Genomic DNA, 9,015 nt, shown 5'->3' on the forward strand with positions numbered 1-9,015 from the left:
CACAAACACGCCCTGCGTTCGGCCAGCCACTCCCCCGTTTCTCCAGCCACTCCTGCGTTTTTACCTGGAAGCACACTCCCTGAAAACGGCTAGTTTCCGCCCAGAAACACCCACTTCCTGTCAATCACACTACGATCACTCGAGCGATGAAAAACGTCGCTCGAGCTTGTGCATATCTCCAAAGTTTTGTGTTAAATTACTGAACGCATGCGCATTTTCCACCTAATCGCTCCGTTGCGAAAAGCGGCAACGAGCGAACAACTCGGAATGACCACCATAATGCAAATTAAAAAAAAAGAGGTGCAAGATGGAGTTGTCTTGGGCCCTCCCACCCTCCCTTATGTTGTTTAAACAGGACATGCACAGTTTCATAAACCCATCATTTCAGCACCAGGTGGTCCCCCTGGAAAAAGCTTGCCAAGTTCTCCGAATCATAGCTAGCTACAAACATACCACCTCCATATTTGATGACTTTTCACATTCTTAGAAGAGGCAAGAGGAAGAGGACAGTGTCAAGAAGGTGATTAAAAATTAGAGAGGCACATGCAATCAGGAACAACACACAGGCTTTCACCTCCACTCCTATATTGGCGTGGAACAGAAAGGACTTCAACCAAGCCAATATATAATTATTAATTACCACATTACTGGACAAACTGAAAAACTAGAGGCCAAAGCCTCCAAACTTGTACCCCCTCAGTGTCGGACTTGGGCATGAAGGGCCCACTGGGGGAATGCAATGGTAGCAGCCCATGAGGGTCATTCCGAGTTGATCGCTCGCTAGCTAGTTTTAGCAGCCGTGCAAACGCTATACCGCCGCCCACTGGGGAGTGTATTTTATCTTAGCAGAAGTGCGAACGCATGTGCAGCCGAGCTCTGCAAAAACAGTTTGTGCCGTTTCAGAGTAGCTCTGAACCTACTCAGCGCTTGCGATCACTTCAGCATATTCGTGTCCGGATTTGACGTCATACACTCGCCCAGTGAACGCCGAGACACAACTGCATTTTTTCAGATGCCTGCGTTTTTGCAAACACTCCCTGAAAACGATCAATTGACACCCAGAAATACCCCCTTCCTGTCAATCTTCTTGCGGCCGTCAGTGCGAAGAAAAACTTTGCTAGAACCTGAGCACAACCACAAAGGGCTTTGCGCATAAATGCAGTTTTTTCACCTGATCGCTGCACTGCGAAAATTGGCAGCGAGTGATCAACTCAGAATGACCCCCAATGTGTACGGGTGTGGCCAGTCTACACAGAGGTTTGGATAACCTTTAGAGAGTGCATGGTTGGGCCTCTTGATAAGTACATATAGTAAATACTGATAGTGCATGCAATGTACCAGATTCATAACAGCAATGTACTGCAGAAAATACACCATAGTCCTGTGCGGTGTAAGGTTACATATGTATTACGTATAACTCAAGTGCACAGCCTGGAACCTGATCCTTAGAGGAGGAGGTGGGGCCCCGGGCAGTGGGGCCCATCGGTGGTTTCCCTTTACCCCTGTGGGCCAGTCCAACCCTGCCCCTTCTCCATTTTCAGGGATTAAGATAATCTCAGATTTAATGCTGGGATGCAAATAAACTGGTGTATACCACAAGATCAAAATTGGATATTTCCCCTCCACGGAGTCTGGAGACTTATTTTGTGAAAATCTTGTGGGTTTCTCTTTTTTCTCCATTTTTTTATTGCATTTTTATTTACATATTTTGTCGCAGATGCCTTATTTTTGTTTTTCACAGCTCCCAGTTACACGCATGTGAGCATACCTGTGTGTCCCAGTTACATGCATGTGAGCATACCTGTGTGCCTTGTATATTTTATTTTAATCATATTTTATTTTTAAATAAAGCAGCCCCTCCTCAGCCCCCACAGCAGCCCTGGGTGGGGCAAGTTGAGTTCGGATGGGTTCGGTAAAGTACTAAACACGATTGTGCAGAAAACTTTTTTTTTTATTGAGCCCTTGCCCTAGTGGAGCTTACCACTCTACAGTCCAAACTCATTTCATACTATAAGTAGGACTGTGGGAGGAAGCAATGCTAACCTCTGTGCCCGCAGCATGCCTCTGCCTGGCAAGCCAAACATCTTCCTGGCTGTAAGCCACCATGAGACTCCATACTGGGCCTCATTCAGTAACTGTGCCTCACAGGAGCTACTGGCCCATCTAGTGCTGCAGTGCAATGGAAAACTGATGCAATGCAAGATAACTGAAACTCTTCTTCTAACACCGCGAGGTCTTGCGATAACCTTACGCAGCCCATAGGAAGAGAATCCCTGTACAACAAATGCGCATCTTCTAAATAAATAATCCCAAAATGTGGAACATCAATAATAAATCAAAATTAATGTTGACTAATTGAAGCCATTCATTTGAGTGAGGCCCTAACAAGAAATAATAGAGAAGAACTTCGACAGTTGTGCTGGGTTATGATTCAGTCTCTTCTGAGTCACACTGACTTTGGCCACAAATATGGTCTCTCCTCACTTTAATTAAAAACACTTTGGCAATTTACGTTTCCACCTTTGCGGCTAGTTTTCACAAATCTATTTGTGTTGTTAAAGCTTGTTTAATTTCTGCTCTAGGCTATCATTTAAACCTAGGATCAAGTACAGCAGCACCCCTGGAATTATACAGCAGCACCCCTGGACTTATACCGCATAGGCAGCACCCCTGGAGAATTACACAGCAGAGCAGACAGGCAACAGCACCACTGGACTTAAACGGTAGTGGGGTAGCGCCCCTGGACTGATAGGGCAGAGGGGCAGCACCCATATAGAGCAGCACCCCTGGAATGATGTGGCAAAGAAAAGACGTGCAAGATGGAATTGTGCTTGGGCCCTCCCACCCACCCTTATGTTGTATAAACAGGACATGCACACTTTAACAAACCAATCATTTCAGTGACAGGGTCTGCCACATGACTGTGGATGAAATGATTGGTTTGTTTGGGCCCCCACCAAAAAAGAAGCAATTAATCTCTTCTTGCACAAACTGGCTCTACAGAGGCAAGATGTCGTCGTCATCCTCAGATACCCCCCCTTCAGTGTTTACATCCTCACAGAGAAATACTATCCAAACAAAAACAAACAAACCACATAATTTAGGTGTCAGTGGACTGCTTACGCTATTACCCAAAGTTTCTGTACTTGACAATGACTTATGATGAATGCGCTGCAGGTGATGTATAAGGAGGATTTTCCTAGGTGGTTAACATCCTTACCCCTACTTACTATGGATTGATAAAGGCAACAGATGGCTTGACACCTGTTGTCCGGATTTGTGGAGAAATAATTCCACACCGAAGAGGTGGCTTTTTTGGTATTTTGCCCAGGCATGGCAATGGGCTTTTTCATCCCATGGGTAACAACTGTCTCCACTGGTGTCTTATTCAAACAAACCACATCACCATCAGAATCCTCATCGTCAAATTCCTCCGCAACGCCAGCTACACCCTTTTCCTCCTCATCCTGGTGTACTTCTACTGTGACATCCTCAATCTCAATCTCAGCAACTGGACTGGCGGTGCTCCTCCCAGCACTTGCAGGGGGCGTGCAAATGGTGGTAGGAGCCTCCTCTTACCATACAGTGTTGTGAAGGTCAGGCCTAGACATTGCAACAGTGGACAGTGCAAGCACCCCTGTTTTTTCACAACACGCCTGTAATTTTACAGCATACAAGACAAGGCCAGTGAACATTTATTTTCACTGAACCCTGTATTTTTACAGCATACAGGACCAGTGTACTTTTATTTTAACTGAATTTTTAGAGCACACAGGGCCAGTGTACATTGATTTTCACTGCATCCCTGAATTTTTATAGCATACAGGGTCAGTGTAATAAAACAGGGCCAGTGTACATTGATTTTACTGCACAGCTGAATTTTTATAGCAAACAGAGTCAGTGTAATGTTATTTTAACAGCAGCACCCCTATATTTTTACAGCATACAGGAGCAGTGTGCTTTTCATTTCTAACAACTGCACCACTGAATTTTTACAGCATACAGGGCCAGCATAATGTTATTTTAACAGCAGCACCCCTATATATATATTTTTACAGCATACAGGACCATTGTGCTTTTAATTTTGAACAACTGCACCCCTGAATTTTTACATCATACAGGGCCAGTGTTATGTTATTTTGACAGCAGCACCCCTATATTTTTACAGCATACAGGACCATTGTGCTTTTAATTTTTAACAACTGCACCCCTGAATTTTTACAGCATACAGGACCAGTGTAATGTTATTTTGACAACAGCACCCCTATATTTTTACAGCATACAGGACCATTGTGATTTTAATTTTTAACAACTGCACCCCTGAATTGTAAGCTGATTGACAGGAAGAGGCCGTTTGTGGGTGGTAACTGGCCGTTTTCTGGGAGTGTCAGGAAACACGAAGGCATGCCCAAGCATTTTCTAGGAGGGTGTGTGACATCAGCTCCAGTCCCGATCAGCCTGTTCTTTTTGCACTGTAGGAGTAAGTCCTGGGCTGCACACAGGCTGCACTGGAAAAACCATGAGTTCCGAACGGATTTGCAGCTGTCCGCTGACTGAGGGACAATTTTGCACGGCATACACTTGCACGGGACGAATTTACACTCCCCCTTGGGTGGCGACTGATCGCAGGACAACAAAAATAGCAGCACAGTGATCAGGTCTTAATTAGGCCCAATGTGCAATCACTGGTTCAGGGTTCCACCATAAGGCAGCATCAACGTCTCTCTCTGTCTTTAGCATGTCATTTAACCTTCTCACATCCCAATAGCTGAGTGATTTTATTGCTGATGAAACCTAAGCAGCACTGACACTTCGTAAATGGAATTGTTCCTGGAAGACAGACTGACAGTTTTCTGATGGTTCCACCACGCTTCCAAAAATGAAGACAATTTGCATTCTAGATTTCACAACTGCGCAGCTTCATCTATTCCAAGGGAATGTTTGAGCCTTCCCCTACAATAATATGCCCATGCAAGTTGTTTGCGCCTACCCTGTAAGCTCATTGGCAGCAGAAGAATGTGGCATTTGTGTGGGAGTAAAGCTTTCAGACATTGCTGTCTAATTCCTTTTCATACAAGAATATGGATAGTGCCAGATCACATTAGACTGCTCTCTTCAGCTGAACAATTAAGGTGTCATCTTTATTTCAAGCTCTGCATAAAGATTGCAGCAGCTGCACAGCACAAGATTCATGTATTTTAAGCAAGCCTTTTCTCTCAAGCTTGTCTAGAGCAACATTTTGGACAGCTAGATTATCCTCGGTTGGAAACTCAGGATAATTAATTGCATAAACTGTTGTTAGTATCACAATTTGGGATGAACATAGGCTGGATTGAGGCATGAGGCACTGAGCAGAAGGCTCTGGAGATAAAATTGACGGATGTGGTGCGGTGAGGTATGAGGCACTGAACCAGAATGCACTGTGGGTCAATGCCTGCTCAGACATGCAGCAGTGAGGTAGTATTCACTGAACCAGAAGACACTGCAGACCAAAGTGGACATGGACTTGGAGCAGTGAGGTATGAGGCACTGAAGGCAAAGAGAATGCAAAGAGAACCAGTGGAACAAGCGGGAGCCAAAGAAGTTGAACCAACAAAACTGGAGACAACTGGAGACCAAAAACCATGCATCTGCTATTCACGAGAGAGAGAAGTTCTGGAAATGATTGCCAGAACAAGGAGTATAGATAGGCCGCCAAAAGCCCAGAGTCCCCAGGACTCTACAGAGAGCCCTAGTTGCCACCCTCGGAGGGTTAGGGTAGAGCGGGGGGGTAAAATTACTTACCCCCTCCGTCGTCGGGATCTTCAATGTCGGGATGCTGGTGTCGGTTATGTGACCACCGGCATCCTGACGACCGGATATCATACTGAACCCAAGATAAACTTCATATACGTCAGCTTGGATAACCTGCGTGTTGACCCTGGTTTGCGTACTTAAACTCTGCACCACTAAACAATCTACCAAGCTAAATAACCCAGATTGGCAAACTATATAAAGCACACATCTACAAGAACAATCCAGGTCAGCAATGGGAATCCAAGAATAGCAGAATGCAGCACAAGCATAGCATAGTGAAGCAGGCAATATCACCAGCAATGTGTTGACTTCTTGCCTTACATTACCACAGCCTGCAGGGGACTGGCTGTGATCAGGAAGTGGGCGGAGAGCAGGGACAGTTCAGAAAGTTCAAGTATGACAGAAACAAAAGACTGAACAAATTGCATTTGCTGCTGCTCAACTGGCTGGAACACTCAAAGGATCACATCAAATGGTGCACATCAGTGCATTTTATTTCAGGGTTGTACTTCTAGCACAGGGGTGGGCAATTATTTCAGCTGAGGGGCCACTTAACACTTTACAATGAGTGTTCTAGGCCCGCCATATGCATGCAACAAAAATATAGGGGCGTGGATTCATGGGGAATACAGATTCATATTAGGCTGCACAATAGTCTCCATTATTCAAATTACGCTGTTAGAATGGGGTGAAAACAAGGTACATTTCTGGTATAGTACAGTTAGGTGCTGTTACATCTGTTTCCCTTAGTGACCACAGTATTGTGGGGAGAAAGGATAGAATAAACAGGTAGCATTGCGTTTTGCTAAGAAGGCAGTGATGGATGCTTTGATCGTTTCATTAAAAATGAAAAAATGTCTTACGCGCTCTTCCTGATTCAGGTGCCTGTCTTTAAACTTCCCGCTGCTTGCTGCCCGTATCCATGCTCTGGCCCTACCTCCAATTCCGCCCAGCGCCTGATGTAATGCCGGCTGAAGTGATGCATCACGTGACGCGACCACAAGACTGCAAAACCACTACTAGAATCTCCTCAGCGGCTCCGACGGCTTGCAGGTACTACAGCGCAATGACAGCCGGTCGGGCCGCTTGTCATTGCGCACTGGTGCGAGGCAGCGGGCTGGGCAGGATCGGTTCACGGCCGCATCCAGCCTGCGGGCCATATTTTGCCCACCCCTATTCTAGCAGGTGGTCTAGCATAGGCTGAGTATAGTAGGAATGTGTTTGCATAATTGGGAACAGATGCAGTACCACATGGACATGAATATATACGGAATGCTGTCAGGATATCAGTAGTCGGGATCCCGACAGTCAGAATACCGACAGTGGGAGACCGACGATAACAATCCCGACGGATCCCAAAGGTAAGTACAGGGGTTAGGGACCAGGGGAAAGGTTAGGGTTAGACTGTGGGGGATGGCGAGGTGTTCGGCTAGGGTTAGGCTGTGGAGGATGGGGGGGTGTTCAGTTAGGGTTAGGCTGTGGAGGTTGGGGGGGGGTGTTCAGTTAGGGTTAGGCTGTGGAAGATGGGGGGTGGTTTTGGTGTTCAGTTAGGGTTAGGCTGTGGAGGATGGGGGGGTGTTCAGTTAGGGTTGGGCTGTGGGAGGGCACCGTTAGGATTAGGCTGCGGGAGTGATGGGTTAGGGTTAAAATAGTTACTGTTGGGATTTTGAACCCGAATAAGTGCAAATATATGATGATGATGGAGGCATTGATAACATTCCCCAGCACTAGTGAACGAGTTCTGATTGGCCGAGTGCGGATGCACCACTGACGCTGATAAGTACTGCCCTCATTATCGTGCATATATGACGTTTTTGTGTGCTTGTTTGGGAAACAGTTTTTTTTTCCTATTTAGGAATACAATTGGAGATAATATATTCACTGAAATGCCTCTGCTAAGTCATCGCTGGCGGAACTGATCCTAAGGTGACGGCTGGGAACCAGAAGAAGTCACCAGGACAAAGTAAGACACTGCTAGACTACAAGGGTACCATTTGTTGACAGTTCATCGTGTCAACATATTTTTCCATATAAACATGTCGACAAGTAAAAATGTCGACAGTCTGACCAGGTCTACATCCTCTTGAATCATACCCAACCCACTATTAGTGCAGACCTGCGTGATCTTGATTTTTCAGTGGACGTATTTTGTGCCTGCAATTTGGGACACAGCTAGGGTTGACTTGACACCTCATCCCTTTAATTCTGGACACATATTAATTACACAGGTTCTGTGGCTGGCTGACGTCAAGACTCCATTTCACCTGGTTTTAATCATACCCCTTTTCCACTAGCTCAAAAAACACGGGTAAATGCACGGGGGCGCGCATTTACCCGTGTTTTTTGCAAGTGGAAAAGGGTCCCCCCGTAAAAACCCGGATCAAGTGACCCATGAATCCTACCCCGGTAAATACCTGGGTAGGACACGGAATTATCCGGGTAGGGTTGTAGTGCAAACGGGAGCCGTGTCGATGCGACACAGCTCCCGTTTACACTGTATGGAAGGGCGGCGCTGGGAGATCATGTAATCTCCCAGTGCCGCCCAGCGCCGCCCCTGCCGCATCACTAGCAGCGTCACCAACCCGGCAATATGCCGGGTTGGTGACTGCTGACGGGAAAGGGGGCTGAGCACGGGCCGCAGCCGGGTAGCACCCGTGTCAGGCTCTCGGCTGCGACCCGTGCTCGTAGGTGGAAAAGGGGTATAAACCGCAGAACCTGTGTAATTAATATGTGTCCAGAATTAAAGGGATGAGGTGTGTTAACCCTAGATACAACTGTGGCCAACTGTGGACCATCATGTCTATTGAAAAGCAGAGTTTTGTTGCTTTTAAAACAGCAACAAACAGAACAAGAAAAATTAGCTTTACTGGTGTTCTTCATATTTTCTATTTTTAATAACACCTGGCTATTGAGGACGCACCTGGCTACAAATGACCCTAGCTAAGGTGGCATTGGTAGCAGATGTCTGTGGTAGTAATGACGTCTTCTGTATTTAGTGTTCTTGCATTTAGGCATCAGGAATGTTCTGCTTAGAGCTCAAAAGCCAAAGTACTATTGGGGGTGATTCCGAGTTGTTCGCTCGCTAGCTGCTTTTAGCAGCATTGCACACGCTAAGCCGCCGCCCTCTGTGAGTGTATCTTAGCTTAGCAGAATTGCGAACGAAAGATTAGCAGAATTGCGAATAGAAAATTCTTAGCAGTTTCTGAGTAGCTCCAGACT

The sequence above is a fragment of the Pseudophryne corroboree genome, chromosome 5, assembly GCF_028390025.1.
Source record: "Pseudophryne corroboree isolate aPseCor3 chromosome 5, aPseCor3.hap2, whole genome shotgun sequence".
Classification (NCBI taxonomy): domain Eukaryota; kingdom Metazoa; phylum Chordata; class Amphibia; order Anura; family Myobatrachidae; genus Pseudophryne; species Pseudophryne corroboree.